General features: G+C 41.0%; 1 pseudogene; it reads right to left on the bottom strand.

Annotated features, from left to right (window-relative positions):
- Positions 1–13,236: 13,236 nt before the first annotated feature.
- On the bottom strand, positions 13,237–15,134 carry LOC142905138 (uncharacterized; annotated as a pseudogene).
- Between the last annotated feature and the right edge of the window lie 1,244 nt (positions 15,135–16,378).

Genomic DNA, 16,378 nt, shown 5'->3' on the forward strand with positions numbered 1-16,378 from the left:
AACACTATTGATTTTCAGTGGCCGTGTTGAACACAGTTGAGCCAGATATTGAGTGTCTTGGTGAAAGGGTTGACCCTCAAAGAATGTCTGATGGCTGAATGTGGGGGATGGGGTTTGCTCATTGTCACTTATTATATCAAGATGTAATGTATTTAATTATATATCTTAGAATCTAATTTGAATGAATGGTTTGTATTGTACATAGTTAATCCTAATTGAGCTGCCTCTGTATATTTCCTCCCATGAAGTGTGTGTAACTGGAAACCTGATGGATCCCTTTGTTCACCCCATTAATGCTTGTTGTATGTTCCTCTGATGTGTGTGTGTGTGTGTGTGTGTGTGTGTATATATACATATTTATATATATGTATATATATATATATATATGTATAAATATACATATATATATACATATATACATATATATATATATATATATATATATATATATATACATAAATGTTTATATATACATATATGTATATATATATATGTATATGTATATATATATATATATATATATATATATATATATATATATATATATATATATATATATATATATATGTATATATATATATATACATATTGTTGCTTCCCTAAGTGTGAATTTCATTGAAACAGCAATTCTGTACAGAAGCTGTAAAATTGACCTAATATATAAACTATCAGATGAAAGTTTCTTTATGTCGGGGGAGTTTGGGGCTCGGAGATGTAAATACTGAATTAAAGATGACAGTACATTTTATTGTTGATGAGTCTTTGCTGTCAGAATGGCTATGTGCTTTGCCCGTTACTATGGGAATACACAATATGACTGGCTCCAGCATGAAGTTGCAGTCAGCCTCATTAAATCGACATTTTTGCAAAATCCAACAATAAGAAGAGTGCTGAGACATGATTGCACCTTGCCATGGTGCAAAACCAAATAGCAAATGTAAACATTCATTTTTGCATTACAGAAAATATCTCTATTGAAAATGTATTGAGGAAAACGAGAATGTGTATTCTTAGAGCACTGTGTGGAGTGACCAAATTTGTAGGACAGAACAGCCACACAATAGCACCATAATAAGGAATATATTTGCCGAAAAAAAAAGAAGATATTGGCTGAGTTGGAAATCACCCAATCGTTCCCTTCTCCCACCTCCATGGAGCTCTACTATACTATACAGTGCACTCATTAGATTAAATGAAGAGAAAAAAACTTTCTCTTGGAGCCCCCAATAATGTCATTGGGGTCACACTGTTGAAATGTCCCATTGGCAGGTGGTAATGAGTAAAGAAATTAATATGGAAATAGATTTACACATACAGACACACACACACACACACACACACACACACACACACACACACACACAAGCACGCACTGTGCATACAATGCATGATGGGACATAGTATTTACGGGTTAGTGACCACCAGTTGTACTTTCAGCGGTGTGTTGGGAAACATTAAGTGGACGATACAGTGAGTAGTAACGCCACTACTAAATAGCGTACTATGTAGCGCACTATGTAGTGATTAGGGGGAGATTTTGATCACAGCCACTCAGTGTCCTGCTTTTCTTTCCTTGATTCGTCGTGTTTGCCTCTGCCCATAATTAGCAGTGCTAGAAATTAGTGAGTTTTTCTGCCTGGAACTGATTTTCTACCTGCTACTGAACCTTTCAACTGCCAGCGTTCCTCCCTCTTGGAACTGTTGGAACAGTCCAGCTAACGCCAGAGAGAAATTCAGATTATCCAACCAAATACACTATTATAACAAAATAATACTATGGGTGAATTTTGTAAATTGAACCTAACTCCCTCTCCTGTCCTCAGTGTTCTTGGGGCGAGTAGCCAGTTTAAAGCCAAGGAGACAAAAACAACGATTCACACTCACATTGAGAACTACAGACAGTTTAGAACAGTTTATGAATGCACAGTATGTGGAATGTAGAAGAAGCCAGAGAGACCAGAGAGACCAGAGAACCTATGAAATCTGCCCTGGTGTGATGTGGGACAGACACCCGACTCACTGGCCAGACTCTGATTAACTTTCATCACAGTTTCAGACGGGCATCTTTAACGAGAGTGAAGAAAGTCCAGACGCAGTAGGTGTTGTCATACTTATCCACCATATTTCCTGGAGTCCAGGCAAACTCGCAGATTCAGCTGGATTCCCCTGCGATAATGAAGGTCCAGAAAAAAGGACTTCCAGACTTAATTGCTTTGAGGATCTGGTGATATTGCAGCGTGTGCGACGGAGCAGATTTCGTCATAACAGCGCATGGCAGGAAGTTGGACTGGTGGAGGTGAACTTGTTTTTAGTCCCTGCTTGACGAGGAGATTGGGATCGGAGACTGATAGCGTCTGTTCGGGGACTCGACAGTGGCACCTGCCAATGAATGGTCTGACTCGGCAGTTGGGATCAGCAGCCGGCTTCAAACAGATTAGAGCCTCTGAGGAGGGAAATCCGCTGCACTGAGCTCACTCCCAACTTATCAGTAATTAAAGTTGGTGTGTTCATCTGTTGTCCATGGAGTGCTTTCATGTCTGTCCGTGTTAAAGAAAGCTGAGTTGAAAATGTTGAAGGCCCTCTTTTAACAAGCCAGTGGGGAGTTCAGAGTGCACAACATGTCGAAATGAAGAGGCAGATTAATTTAAAGGTCACATTTTTATTAATCATGCAAAATGATGATTATTAGTATTAGTATTATGATTATTAGTAGTATGAAAATTATTCAAAGCAAAGCCTTGTAGGAGCCTCACTTTATTTGAAATTGGCCTCCATGTGAATAAAGAGGTACTACAATAGCGTGCAATGAAACCAAAGATTGATGAGTGAAATGAGGAGTGTTGTGTGTAAAGAGATAACAGCTGATTGAGTAAAACAAATCACATTGTCAAACGCTGCTAATGGAGCATTTCATCACAAATGACAAGTTGAACTGAAAGGTACATATTGGTGTTCCTCTGAGGGTCAATCCTGAGTCATTCAACGTGTCTCTCCGTTCAACGTTCAGCTTCCTTCGTCATGCTACAGTTATAGAAGAACCAACACACGTGGCGGCTTTTTGAAACTGCACTTGAGATGAACGCTGATAATGACGTGCCAGAGTTTTCAAAGTTTTTTAATTAGAAAATGTGTTTGTTTGCAGGTGCAACAACTATCAGAGATTTATCTTGAGAGAACACAATTATTAAGAGAACAAAACACCTCTGAGGATAAAGAGCAGATGGAAATTATTTCAGTTATTACAACTGGCTGATTGATACTGGAGTATTGATGCACACATTATGTTTGAGCAACCTGCAATGGCTCATTTGCTTATCACTAATCACTTGTCACTGCTTACAAGTAAAAATTAAATATGTTGTTGTGGAATTTTATGGCAAGTTGTACAACTTGACAAGTTGTATGTGACCTGTCCACACCTGGAGCGTGGCACTGTTGTTTGGCACTGACCAGACGTGACCCAGTGATGACAGCGCCAGCAGAGAGAGCTGGTGGCAGCTGGAGCTGTGTTTCCATCACCCCTAGAACTGTGCAAAACCTAAATATGGCAATAAAAACTGGTGATGGAAACAGCGCAACTTGGAAAAACCTGTCAAATATGGCTGAAAGGTTTTGACGCTCTCATGAGGTGGTTTTTCACACGTATCCATATAGAGGTATATCACAAAAGTGTCATGGAAACACTTTTTTCACACAGACCCACTGACATGCCTGTGTGAAAAAAGTGTGACGTACTGGGTCACATGACCAGTTCACTGACCAGTGAACATGGCAAGTTACCATTGGACGGAGGAGTAGATGGAATATTTTTTACTAGTAATCAAAGAGAAAAATATAACAACCATTCTGGACAGAAAACAAATGTAAATAAACCAAAGCAAACATAATTCCACAAGAATTACGGGTTATGTGCTTCACACTATTCAATGGAAACACCTGCAAATTGCAATTGTACTTTGTGGAAATTTTAGAACTATGGCTTTTATTCTGTAAAAAGCTGTCATGGAAACGCAGCTAATGGAGGAGGTGGAGGTTTATAGATTATAAATATATTCATAAACCTGATTAATCTTTACATTAAAGCTGACAACTTTCAATATGAGCCTATTATTAATGCACCGCACAATTGTTGTACTGCATTAGCATATACTGTATTGACACACAGCGTGCCAATTGGAATTGAGCTCACGTGCTTCGTGTGGCCGTATTCCATATTGTCACCTTCCCTCTCTGCATGCCACACAATATTTTCATGACAATGTTTCTGGATGCATGTTGTGTCTCACTCACTCGCTCACTCACTCACTCACTCACTCACTCGCTCACTCACTCACTCACTCACTCACTCGCGTGCGTGATGAATGCCAGTAATAAGTGCAGATCTGAATGGCAACCTGGCATCCCCTTGATGGTGATAAGGGTTCCTCCCAGGGGAAGACAGATCAGTGGAATCGGGGCAACAGAACAATGAGTTTGGGTTGGTGCCCACATGAAGCCATCTCTGCCAGGCCCATCTTGACCTCAATGGGGCTTTTCCCCAAACAGAATTTCTGCTTTAATCAAAAGTGGAATGGAAAAAGGGACCCTGCATGCCTCTGGGATATTTTTCCATTAACCATTTTGACACATGACTGACTGTGGGGGATTATTGGTTTTTGAAGAACTATTAACAGCTGTACATTTGCATTTTAATACAGTTCTCCTCAACTTGCTAATGCAATTTGCTTCTCAGCTTTGTTGCCGCCTCTTTCTTTCAGCAATTCAGTGTAACGGCTAAAAAAGACCCTCCAGCTTTAATCATTTTAATTGCTATGGAATATTAGTTTTCATTAATCACTTCTAACTCTTCACAATTTTACTGTTCCCCTCAAAACGGTCGCCGGTCTCTTTCTGTCAGGTTTCTGGTCATCTCCATTTTGAATTAATTTTCAAATGTCAGGGAAAGATTCATCTTGGACCCGACAACATGCCTCCACTTCATAACAGCAGTTTACTGCCTCTGCCTTTTTGTGGTTTAGAATTTAAAGAACAAAAAGCAAATTAGAAAAACCCTCCAATTCTATCAGTTCATCTCAGTTTATCACTACTCCTAAAAGATTGTCTCAGAATTAGTTGAGGCCTTCATTGAAGTTCAGTATTGAAGAAGGGCTACAAGGTTCAACTTTGGTAGAAGTTAATGGGACACATCTTCATTCTCTTCTTCACAGGTGGTGATATTTGTTCTGACAACTATGCCAGTCACTGAATAAAACCATGCTGCCATTAAGCAAAAGGACACGTTTTGCTTGACATTTTGAAAAGGCAAAAGCAAGCTGTGTGCTTGTTGCTTTTTTATTCATTTTCTCCCCACATTCCTTTTTTGCATCTTATGAAATGCAATTTGAGGACACTCTGTGCCAACAACACAATAATGCACTGGCGGAAACTCAGCCGACACCGTGGCACAGTGGTTAGCGCTGCCGTCTCACAGCAAGAAGGTTGTGGGTTTGATTCCCGGGGTCTCCTGGGACCTTTCTGTGTGGAGTTTGCATGTTCTCCTTGTGTCTACTGGGTTCTCTCAATGTTCTCCATGTGTCTGCTGGTTCTCTCTGGTTCTTTTGGGTAATGAAGATGGAGGAAACTCTCAAATGAATAAGCTAGACATAAATATAAATAACCAAGAATCATCTTCATTGAAACCAGGTACAATTCCTGGTATGTCTCTGAACATACAAAGCCCTAAACTGTCAGACATAATACCATATTATCCCACAAAGAACTAAAGTCTCTAAATTCCAGGAAATTTAAGGTTCCACGAGTCAAGAAAACAGGAAGTGAATCTTCTGTGAGCAAGTCCTTCCTGTGTGGAATCAGTGGATCTGGATTTGAAGGACTGGATCCTCAAAGCTTCCTCTTTGATGGCTAATAGTTGGGGATGACTGAGCCAAACCTTCACTAAGCTGCTCTAATCTTGGTGTGTCAGGGGGGCCTCCAGGGTGTCTAGGGGGTCCAGCGGGGTTATCCCCTTGATGACTGAGCTCCTCTCTCTCTCCTCCTGTCTGTCAGCATTTCTGGCTTTTGTCAGGATTCTGTCGTTTTGCTCGTCCATCAACTTTTCAGGTCCTCCTACTGGAACTGTAGATTGTCAATCTGAGTCGACTGCCACGTGCACTGCCTGCTCAACTATTGCAGTCATCACTGACATACTGTTCACACTATCTGTAATAATCATCTTCTACTGTAAGGTCTCCTGACTGTAGTTTCATATCCTGTCCTAGTGTATCTCCATTAGGAATAAGCTCACTCGCTCACTCAGCCTCATCACTTGCTGCGTTTCCATGACAATATGAAATAATGAAAATAAAAGCGATATTTCAAAAAATTTCAGCAAAGTACAATTGCGATTTGCAGGTGTTTCCATTGAATGGTGTGAAGTGCATGAGCTGTAATTTTCGTCAAATCTCACGGGACGAGATTTGGCGAGAATTATGTTTGCTTTGGTTTGTTTATGTTTGTTTGCTGTCCAGAATGGTTGTTATATTTTTCTCTTTGATGGCTTGGAAAAAATATTCCGTCTCGTCCTCCGTCCAATCATAACGCGCCATTTTCACTGGTCAGTGAACTGGTCACGTGACCAAGTACGTCATGTCTGATGACGTGTAAATGCGGAAAAAAAAAAAGTGTTTTCCATGACACTTTTGCGATATACCTCTATATGGATACGTGTGGAAAAAACACCTCATGAGAGCGCCAAAACCTTTCAGCCATATTTGAGGTTTTTCCAAGTTGCGCTGTTTCCATCACCAGTTTTAATTGCCATATGTTTGGAGGTTTGGAGCAATTCTAGGGGTCATGGAAACACAGCTATCGTTTGCTTCTAATCAGAGAAATGACTCTCGACCTTCATCTGAGATGCAGGACTGCTCAGAGTTTCTACCATTTCACATGCAGTTCTTCCTCGCCACTGTTGTCTGAGTACTTGAGTGAGACAACAGGCACTCACTTGAATTTGATCATACAATAACTGTCATCTTGAACTTTGTCAAACACCTGTTATTCTCATTTGTGACCAGACATGAGGTATTGCATTGATCTAAAATGTCATGACGATTGGTCACAACTACCCCTGATGTCACAGATTTCCCTGGAGATCTGAGAGCTTCTAATGTAGTTATCAAGAATTTTAAATGGGTGCCTGTTATTCCTATTAAAAGTTTAATAACATTGTGGAAAACAATTTAATTACTACTGATGTGTTTGGGAGAGTATGGCCTCGGGCACTTACAAATCTCAGCTAAAATATGTCACATTTTAATCTAGGACAATTAATTAGGTGCTGAAGAACACACCCTCAATTGCCACCTCCCCTCCAGGTGTTATCTACTTGACCTTTCCTCTCCTCCTGGCTTTCAGCTCTGCACACTTCCTACCAGCGCTGCTCAATGCAAAAGTCTGCTTCGACTTTCTGGCTGGACATTTAAAATTTGAAGAAGTGTAATGTTCTTTGGGCTCTTAGAAAACAAAGTTAGAAAGTTCCTCTAAGTATGGATTTGTTGATGAACATTAAATATCTGTATTGAGTGTATACTTTTATCCGAAATAAATAGATGTAACGTAAACGTTAAACTTTATATTGCCTAACATTAGTATTAATATTGTCACACGCGATGGTAGATAGATAGATAGATATACTACTTATTTATCAATGTTTGTGTGTTTTGTGTGTCCATACATTCAGACATGCCTAATTCCATCAATCAAAGTTCATGAATGACAGTTGGAAAATATTATCCCATAACCAGGCAGAGACTGTGATAAATGGGCTGCATGTCATTATTCGCAGAGCAAATGACACGATTCAAAAACAACCACAGCAAAACAAATGTAATGTTCATTATGACCTTTTTGTTTCATGTGGTTCAGGTTATCAATTACAGCCGATGAAAGGAAAGCCAGTGGGTGGGAATGGAGGGAAGAGGGGCAGGAGAGCTATTTGGATTTCCTTAGCCACACTCTCTCAATAACAGGATTAATGTAGCCGCCGGCCATGATGTTCCGCATGGAGGAGGATCAATCTGGAAAAAAGGCAAAAGCGTGCTAAACGGATTATAGATTAGCAATTAGATGACTTCTGACTGTGGTTTAGGAAGTGTTCTCACACAGTATATTGAGTCTTAAGGTGAGCTGTATGACAGCTGGCACCGAGTTCATTTCTTGCCACACAATCTGTCTTGGATTTCTGTGAGTCCAAGAATTCTCTGGCTTGTCTTTCTTGTGGAGACGTAACTACAAACTACATTTACATTCCAACCTTGTTTCTCCTCCCATTGAATCACTGGGGAGTTTGAGACAAAACATTCATGAACCCTGGAATCCTACAGATAATTTAACACTGTTGGTTGTATCTTAATACATTCAATTACATTCTGCATATTAGAAATGGTAGATTCCGGAAAAAATTCAGCAAACGTGAAGATGAAGATGAAGCACATTTTGCAGTTTAACACACAGTCAAAGTTTGGACACACCTGTTTCTTCTTGATACACACTGCCACTTCGTCTGTCATGAGCAACATTTCCATGACAGTTATTCTCAAAATAAAAGCAATAATTCTAAAATTTCAACAAAGTACAATTGCTATTTGTAGGTGTTTACATTAAATGGTGTTAAATGCATAAACTGTAATTCTGGTCAAATCTTGTCCCACCTGATTTGACCAGAATTATGTTTGCTTTTGTTTGTTCACGTTCATTGGCTGTCCAGAATGGTTGTTACATTTTTCTCTTTGATGACTCGTGAAAAATATTCTGTCTCGTCCTTCGTCCAATCATAACGCGCCATTTTCACTGGTCAGTGAATTGGTCACGCAACCCTGTACGTGACGTCCACTGACGTGTCAATGTGAAAAAAGTGTTCCCATGACACTTTTGCAATATACCTCCATATGTATACGTGTGAAAAACCACCTCATGAGAGCGACAAAACCTTTTAGCCATATTTGAGAGGTTTTTCCAAGTTTAGCTGTTTCCATCACCAGTTTTTATTGCCATATTTAGGTTTTGTGCAATTCTAGGGGTCATGGAAACACAGCTATCGTTTGCTTCTAATCAGAGAAATGACTCTCGACCTTCATCTGAGATGCAGGACTGCTCAGAGTTTCTACCATTTCACATGCAGTTCTTCCTCGCCACTGTTGTCTGAGTACTTGAGTGAGACAACAGGCACTCACTTGAATTTGAAATTGGAACCACAGCTGAAGACACAGGTGTGCTGAACCTGCACATTCATGGATCAATCTGCTGAGCAGTAACTAAGAGGGATAAAACTCAATTTACTCAGGCAGTTTAACTACATATGACAACAACATTACGTTCTAAATAGCATGAAGACAAAAGTTGCTTGAAGTCACGCTACATTGGAAATCCTCAGATGTTCTCAAAATATTTCCGTGGCCAACTTGCGGCCACCTTCCCCCTGCTTCCCACTGAGCAAGTCGGTAGCTGTCACTGGGTAAATCTGGCCCACTGGTACGCAAAACTCTGCCTATGTTGATGTGGATGATGTGACACCCCAGCAAACCCCTGCAGTCTGGAATGGTCTTAGCCCAGCTATAGTGCTCACACTTCACCAATGCATATACCATCACGACTTCAAAAGAAATTGCAATATTTAACAGTATATATTAAATTCCTACACACCACCCTGCCCTTGTCTGTAAATGCATCTATATATGAGATAAACTGATTTAAAAAGGGGGTAAATGGAGGCAGGAAGTGGACTGTAACCAATCTCCATCAATTTTCAGCCCACCTTATACGATGCCACACAGCCGGTGGGGGGAGCGTAGAGTGGGAATGTCGAGAAACAAATGGAGCCCTTCATTGGTTGTGACAGGTGTTCAGGATTTGATAGACAGGAACTAATTTTTCCATCATAAGCAAATAAAAACAAAGAGTAGGAAGAAGTCAGTGCCTGATTAGAGGCAGGTGTTGAACAAACCCTATAAATGCAAATGCTGCTCCATCTTGCTTTTCCACTGAAAAACACCTCACCATCCTCCTTTCAACTGGCATCTACAGAAACAGACATCGTCGGCGTCTGTGCATCTTTTCTGTTTGGATCTGAGAGCAGAAGCTTCCAGGAGCTTCCAGGGGCATCCAGGAGCTTCCTGGCTCTTTGCTTTACGACGGATACGTGCTCAACGCCATGACAGATACCTCAAAAATAACCCAGGCCCAGTGTAGTGCTTCATCATCAATCAATTTAAATCATGACTTTTTTTTTATGCGTAGAACTAATGGTCTGTAGAACATTGGGAACCAAACCCAGTCATGTCAAGCAATTTCATAAAATCCTCCTCCAGATGTAATCTTAGGGCGTCCTAGCAAAAGAGGACGAGCAGACATAACATCCTGCGCTGGCTCAGAGTTCAGATGAAGATTCTCAGTCACCAAAGACATCTTGTCAAACTTTCCTTTTCAGATTGTATAGATTACTGTAAATAGTCTAAAAACAAATTCCTGATCACAGCCATTAGGTGAAAGATACTGTTTAAGAAAAGATAAGACAAATAAAAGATAAAATAGGAAGAACAAAAACTAATTTTGGCATGAAACAGGTACAATCATGTCAGCATTGTGTTTTTGTTTGAACTCTGTGACAGATGAAAGAATCAATATGCTGATGCTTGACATGATGGCTGGTCTGAGGTTAAGTTCCAGGAACAACCAATGACTTCCCACCTTCAATCTTTTGAGTTTTTCTTTATTTTTTCATTCATGATGACCTGCTTATCTTCCAAGATTGCAGTCTGAGTTTTATTTTTAAAATTAGAAACTTTGCACTTGAAATATTACTGATAGGAATTGCAAATCCTCTTGTATCTTTTTATTTGTATAAATTTTTTTCTCCCTGAAGTCGCAGTGCAGATTGTTAATGTCGTACAATCTAAATGCTGAGCTCACAAAGGGCATCAATAATAAAGTAATGGGAATGCTGCATTTATGAAATGATTCAGAGGGAAACTTCTCAGGTGATTACAGTCAATGCGTCCAAAGCACTTATCTCAGGTCCATTAACAAGCCATTAGAGTGGTGAGGAGCCCTGCAAGGTGTGGAAGAAAGAAGCATCAAGGACTGAAGAACAGCAACAAGACTAGTGTGCTGCTGTGTGTGTGTGTGTGTGTGTGTGTGTGTGTGTGTGTGTGTGTTGCGTTGTACAATGGCATACATCAGAGTTCCACAGATCAGTGTTGGTGTTGGTGATGTGTAACCTAGATGAATATAATTGGTGAAACTGGGTTGATTAATAAGTGAAATAAACAAATGAATAATAAAAAGCACCAAAAATATCTTAAAGTAGTTTAAAATTATTATTATTATTATTATTATTATTATTATTATTATTATTTGTTATATATATATATATATGTACTGTTCCTTTATTTACCGTAGTGGTAACAGCAGAACAGGTAGCGCCTCTTGCTGGACGGAGTGTGATTTGCGTGAGAACAAGGAGACGATCAGAACACAGCCGACAAAAAAAGTCGAGTTGAGAGTGGTAGAGAAAAGAGCAAGTAAAAGTTATTTTTGAGAGTTTCATGTTGGGTTTTCGTTTTTTTGGATGAATGTTTTGTTCGCTGCTGCTATCGTGTCACTGGAGTTTGTTTAGTTGTTTTTCATTAATATGTTCATTATTATGTTGAATAAGTTCGATGTGAAGCCAATATTATGTATTATATACATATATATAACGTGAGGCAGTCGGAACAAGTTTTACACCGTGAGTTTTATTTTCGGGTTGTGCGACGTGCATCTGCGCGGTCAAGTTGTCTCGCATTGGACTAAAGAATAGCGAGAGCAGAGCCGCCATTTTATGTCGCGGGTTAGATTCAGACTCAAAATTATAGGTGATTTATTTTCTGTTTTATTGATGAGAGTGAAGCTAATGCCTGCATGTAGTACAGTACCTAGGAGGGGGTTCAGCGCACCCCCCCGGCTATGTTAACAAGTTGTCAGAATGTCCCATCTACCCCAAAAAAACCCAAAACCCATTTTTGGGTATGTGGCTCTAGCGAAAATGTGTTAAGGGAAATATTAATTCACTAAAATTACAAAAATACACATGGAAGTCTGAAATTTGGCATGGAGTATCCTGGGACATAGGGGTACGTAGCGGAATAGGATTTTAATATTTGCCACCACTGTATTTTTAAATATGACCAACATCAACCCCAGAAACAAAAAAAAATATGCTGTCCACTTGACAAATAACAACAAGGATGATTAATTACCAGCACTTTATGGGGGATATCACTGCCTCGTTTGTATATAGAAAACTTCCCATGTCTCTAAGCTTCAATTTGAGCCCAAGATGACCTTTCTGGCTTGAAAATTGTTCTTTCTATTGCCAAAGTTCTGCACCATACCTCAAATCGGAGAAAATAGGAGATTCAGTCAGTAGCTTTCCAGAAGCTTTGTCTAGCAGGTATCATGCACCCCCAGACATATATATACATATATATATATATATATATATATATATATATGTATATATATATATATATATATATATATATATATATATATATATATATATATATATATATATATATATACATATATATATATATATATGTATATATATATGTATATATATATATACATATACATATATACATTTGTAATCAGTGTTTCCTTATTGGAAAAAATGTGCTGAAAATGATGAGCTATGTTAAAAAGTTGTCAACATGTCCCATCTACTATTTATATGCAAATCAGTGCAGCGGTGATAGAAACATTGATTTTCAATATATTTCTGCCAATATTGCACTTATATGATCAAATAAGGTGTCTGAACCTATATTTTGAGGGCCAATGATCTTTAAAAGACCACATATATTTTTCTTCTTAGGGTATCTTATCTTTTGTACATCTTCTAAAACAAGTATTAGCTTCAAGCAATGATTGTAAAATGAGATGGTTGCACCCATAACATCAGCTACTGGATAATAGTTTTTCTGATTGTTACATACATCTAATGATGCAATTTCTAGACACATCCTCAGTGATAGTACCTAGGGTCATGGCGGGTTTCGGCTCTTTCAACTTCAGACCCCCTCGCCTAGGCAACCCGACCAGGAGTGATCAGTTCCCGGCCTGTGTCCAAGAAGCACTTGCCCACTGCTTGTCCCTCTGGATCCACAGCCATCGTGAGGCTCTCTCTGCCGCCTCGGAAGCTGCACTGATGGCTCTGCTCTAGCGAGCCCCTGGGATGCCCAGGAGGCCGAAGGCCTTGCAGAGTGACCTCCCTGCAAAGCCCCTTCCCCCGACATCAATGGGCAAGCATTGCGCCCGCCACCCCCGTCTGCGGCACTCCTCCACCAGCTCTGCGTATTTCTCTTTCTTCCTCTCACTTGCTTCATCCATCCTCTCCTCCCAGGGCACTGTTAGCTCCAGCAAAACAACCTGCTTAGATGACTCTGAGAGCAGGACAATGTCTGGCCTGAGGCTGGTTTCCACAATGTTTTCAGGGAATCTCAGTTGTTTCCCCAGGTCAGCCCTTAGCTGCCAGCCATTCGCTGCTCCCAGGAGGCCTGTTTGGGCTTTCAGTCGGGGAGGTGGTTGTTCTCCGGCTCGTACGAATGGGACTTCGCGCCTTGCTGGTTGTGAGTGCTTGCTCTGGTCGACGGCCATGCTGATGGACTCAGCGATTGCCTTAAGCACCCGATCATGGCGCCAACGATAGCGGCCCTCGCTGAGCGCTATAGGACAGCTGCCGAGGATATGTTCCAGGGTTCCTATTCCTTGGCACAAGGGACATGCTGCCGTTTCAACCTTGCCCCAGCAGCACAGGTTTGATGGGCTGGGCAGGACATCATAGACGGACTGAATGAGAAATTTGATGCGATAGGGTTCAGCCCTCCACAATTCTGGCCATGAGATCTTTCTGTCCATGGCCTCTTCCCAATTGGTCCATGCGCCTTGTTGCCTCAGTCCCACCCACTGGCTTGCCCGCTGCTCTTCGACCCCAGCCCTCACTTCATGTTGGACCAGGTCCCTCCTTTCCTTGCCCTTGAGCTTTTTGTAGTGGATCGTTGGAGTGGTTCCCAGACCCGCACGGCCGGTCGCTACGGGTCCCACAAGTTCTCTGTGGCCCAGTCGTGCTTCAGCCTGGTCCACAGCCACCTATGCCCTCCACTTCCTGCCAGTCCTCACCTCTATGCCCGCTTGGGATACCTTTGGGTCCTTGAATTCCCTGTACAGGAGCACTTCCCTCGTTCTGGTTACCATGAACTCCTCAGTAAGGCTGTTGATAGGGAGCGTCAGCTTGTTCTTTTTGCCGTAGAAGGCCATGCTGCTTAGGCTTCTGGGTAAGCCCAACCAACGTCGACTGGCTGCTGACCCTCCTCTCAAACCCTTCCACAGTAGAGATCGGATTTCGTTCTCCATTCGTACACCAGCAATGGCCACAGTATCCTAGGCAGGATGCTATGCTGATATACCCACGCCTTGAATTTCCCCACAAGGCCTGATTTGTCGACTATCTTCAGCCAACTCTCTAGTTGTTCATTGGTTGACCTGTAGGTGTTGTGAAGATAGGTGTCTACCTCCTCTTTTGAGCATGTGAGATGGCCGCTGCGCTTCTGGCCTAGCAGCTGTTTAGTAAACCCGAAAGGGTTCGCTAGGAAGGCAGCGCGTGTTCTGGCTCTCTCTTTAGCCCGCCTCCTATGCCATTCTGCTCGTCGGAGGGTCAGCAGCTTCTTCCTGAGGACACTACGTAGTACTGCCAGTCCTGGCTTCTCGTCCTCGCTCGCCCCCTTGAACTGTCTCTTTAATGCTCAGAGCTCCTATCGTAGCTGTGAGCTCTTTTCTGCCCTGCGGTTCTTGGAGTACTGGTTTGTAACAGCGCGCTTCTCCGCTGAACCAAACCTTTCCGTTGCAATGCTGATGACCATAGTTGCCATTGTTTGTAGCTTCCTGTCGGCCCCTCCCTTCACGGTAGCTTCCAGGATACCATCCATGTCATCGTCAAATTGCTGCCACTCTCTCCCTTTCCTGGCTGGAGGCCACTTAACCCACCGTTGGTGTTGTGGGATGCCTGGCGCTTGTGCTTTCCGAGCTTGGAGGTTCTGGGCGCTGTGGGCTGTCAACATCTGGCTTGACACCTTGTTTGTATAGTTATGCACAATATTGGTATTGATTACTTGGTAAAAAATGTGATTATATTGTAACGGTGAAACTCATTTCACACCAGCATGGTGTGGCCACTTTAAGAATAGTTCCAATGAGATTCCTGACCCTCAAAACATAGGTTCAGACACCTTATTTGTTCTTTTTAATTCAATATTGGCTGAGATATATAGTCGAAATTGATGTTTCCATAATGGCGACACTAATTTGCATATGAATAGTAGATGGGACATGCTGACAACTTTTTAACAAAGCTCATCATTTTCAGTACATTTTTTCCAATTAGGAAACACTGATTACAAATATACATATATGTATATATATATATAAATATATATATATATATATATATATATATATATATATATATATATATATATATATATATATATATATATACACACATATATATCTGGGGGTGCATGATACCTGCTAGACAAAGCTTCTGGAAAGCTACTGACTGAATCTCCTATTTTCTCCGATTTGAGGTATGGTGCAGAACTTTGGCAATAGAAAGAGCAATTTTCAAGCCAGAAAGGTCATCTTGGGCTCAAATTGAAGCTTAGGGACATGGGAAGTTTTCTATATACAAATGAGGCAGTGATATCCCCCATAAAGTGCTGGTAATTAATCATCCTTTTTGTTATTTGTCAAACGGACAGCATATTTTTTTTTGTTTCTGGGGTTGATGTTGGTCATATTTAAAAATACAGTGGTGGCAAATATTAAAATCCTATTCCGCTACGTACCCCTATGTCCCAGGATACTCCATGCCAAATTTCAGACTTCCATGTGTATTTTTGTAATTTTAGTGAATTAATATTTGCCTTAACACATTTTCGCTAGAGCCACATACCCAAAAATGGGTTTTGTTTTTTTGGGGGGTAGATGGGACATTCTGACAACTTGTTAACATAGCTCATCATTTTCAGCATATTTTTTCCTATAAAAAAAAACACTGATTAGAAATATATCTCCGGGGGGTGCGCTGAACCCCCTCCTAGGTACTAGACTAATGTGCGTTGCCTTGATGTATGGCAGGCCAGGTTTTTTAGCTGGGATCGTCAGTCCGGAGTAAAACACCGGGAGCTGTGGAAAGAAGATGGCGAGCCACCCGTAGGAGAGAGACGAGGAGGAGATCGGTTCTGCAGATTCACCTTCACCTCTTGGACAGAGACTCTTGCTCAGACCCTGGATCGTGGTAGAT

The sequence above is a fragment of the Nelusetta ayraudi genome, unplaced genomic scaffold, assembly GCF_046127955.1.
Source record: "Nelusetta ayraudi isolate G7.1 ecotype Tasmania unplaced genomic scaffold, CSIRO-AGI_Nayr_v1 ptg000135l, whole genome shotgun sequence".
Lineage (NCBI taxonomy): Eukaryota > Metazoa > Chordata > Actinopteri > Tetraodontiformes > Monacanthidae > Nelusetta > Nelusetta ayraudi.